At 40.9% G+C, this 2,442-nt stretch overlaps 1 pseudogene; it reads left to right on the forward strand.

Moving 5' to 3' along the window:
* The first annotated feature begins 1,165 nt into the window (after positions 1 to 1,165).
* On the forward strand, positions 1,166 to 1,612 carry LOC114212847 (large ribosomal subunit protein eL32 pseudogene; annotated as a pseudogene).
* The last annotated feature ends 830 nt before the right edge of the window (positions 1,613 to 2,442 follow it).

Genomic DNA, 2,442 nt, shown 5'->3' on the forward strand with positions numbered 1-2,442 from the left:
CTTCTTTCCTGTCTAGGGCTTCCCTCCTTACTTTACAACTGTGTCGTTGCTCCAAACTCTGCTCCCTGGTTCTTCAAGCCAGTAAATCTGTGGGTTTCTATGCAAGTGCTAGCCCCACCACGGGGTGATATCTGAGAATAGTCTGTAAGCTAAAAGCCTTTTCAATAGGAAACTCACCTACTCACTGGTCATTACTTTCTCCCAAGTTTCAACACCCCCCCTAATATCATCAGCGCTGTCTTCATGTAGTTGATTTTTATGAATTTTGTAGGGTATAGTTGTCATCTGTGGGAGGATTGGTCTGCTAGGAATGACATAGTGTTCACCAGAATCTAACTGCTGTATTTTCTCAGTGGTTTAAATCAGATAAAATTTATTTCTCTGTGAGTTAATAGTCCAAAGATTATCAGGTGGTTCTTCTCTATGAAGTTATTCAGAAACTAGACTGATTTATTGAGTTTGATTTTCTCAAAATATGAATTTAATCTTTGGGTCCAAGGATCAAATCATTGCCATTTCCAACCCTCAGAAAGGGGAGTCAGGGCAGACAGCTTCAAGGAGGTGGAGTGAAAATTTTATCGATCCCGACTATTGGCATCTCATTAGTCCAACCTTATTCACATGGCAAACCCTAGCTATAAGTAAGTTTAGGAAATAAAATTTCTTGAAGGACAGCCATGTATCCAGCTACACCGTGGCAAAGAGAGGATATCTAGTATTAGCAGGAAGAAAATTAAATGTATTCTAAGGGAAAATGTGTATTCTTTGCCACAATCCACTCTTCTAGCCACTCCAGCATCCAAGTATACTGTATACAACCACTGTCTACCTGTGGGAGAAATTCTTTTTTTTTTTTTTTAAGATTTTTATTTATTTATTTGACAGTGAGAGACACAGTGATAGAGGGAACACAAGCAGGGGGAGTGGAAGAGGGAGAAGCAGGCTTCCCACGGAGCAGGGAGCCCGATGTGGGGCTCGATCCCAAGACCCTGGGATCATGACCCGAGCTGAAAGCAGACGCTTAACGACCGAGCCACCCAGGCGCCCCTGTGGGAGAAATTCTTTAAGTCACATCCACCTGAAAGCCAGAAGTCCTTTAGTCCTATGTTGGTGACTCTGGAAATCTAAGAACCTATTAATAAGTACACAGTATCGCTTTCTCGGCGCTGCCTGTGGAGGTGGCCGCCATCTGTTACTGGGCATCATGGCTGCCCTCAGACCTCTGGTGAAGCCCAAGATCGTTAAAAAGAGGACCAAGAAGTTCATCCGGCACCAGTCAGACCGCTATGTCAAAATTAAGCGCAACTGGCGGAAACCCAGAGGCATTGACAATAGGGTGTGCAGAAGATTCAAGGGCCAGATCTTGATGCCCAACATTGGTTACGGGAGCAACAAGAAAACAGAGCACATGTTGCCCAGTGGCTTCTGGAAGTTCCTAGTCCACAACGTTAAGGAGCTTGAAGTGCTGCTGATGTGCAACAAATCTTACTGTGCAGAGATTGCTCAAAATGTCTCCTCCAAGAACCGCAAAGCTTTTGTGGAAAGAGCAGCCCAACTGGCAATCAGAGTCACCAATCCCAACGCCAGGCTGCGCAGCAAAGAAAATGAATAGACCGCTTGTTGTGCACATCATATTTGTGTTAATAAAACCATAAAACCTAAAAAAAAAAAATAAGTACACAGTATCTCCCATACTGTTTCTACTTTCTGTGTTATGCATAGAATGAGGGAGTAGGAACTGGGTACTGGTACTGGAATTAAAGTCAAATTGTGAAAGTGGAAAAAATGTAAAATATACAGAGGTCATTATTCTGTAGCAATAATGAAATAATGATTGTTAGAAATTGCAAATATGCTCTCCTGTAGCAATGAAGTAACTTTTTTTTTTTTTTTTACCTTGGTTTTGCTTTCTCAGAAGCACTAATTTGTCCAGTGTACTCCCTACCCCATTTTACTTTCTGGATAATTTTTCCTTTCTGATATTTCTTGTTGTCATATATGCAAGTAAAATTGGAGAGTATGTCTTTGGATCCTAGCATTGTTTCTTCTTCTGGGTACTAGTATAGGGCCTCAGAGGTTGATTTATAGGTTGAACAATTACTGTCTTTAGCATGCCATCCTTTGGTTCCTTTGGTAATAAAATCCAAAAAAGGGCAGGGGTACCCATCAGCCATAAAGTAGATATATAATCTATGTTTCATAATGAGTTGCATGTTTGTATTTCCACAAGCAAGTAGTACTTATGTTCATGTTTCTTAATCCTGTGCATGGTGCTCTATTATTTACTAGAGTCTATGATTATGTTATGCCTATTTATCTCCTTCAATTTAATGGACTCCTGTCCTAAAGTCACTGAAACAGGTGAGTGTACAGGAGTAGAAGGGCATCGCCTTTAGTTTTACTTTTGCTAATAGAAATGTTCTTACAGTCAATCTTATCTTA

This window comes from Eumetopias jubatus, unplaced genomic scaffold, assembly GCF_037043125.1.
Source record: "Eumetopias jubatus isolate StellerSeaLion01/CBP00866 unplaced genomic scaffold, mEumJub1_p1.0 scaffold_15, whole genome shotgun sequence".
NCBI lineage: Eukaryota > Metazoa > Chordata > Mammalia > Carnivora > Otariidae > Eumetopias > Eumetopias jubatus.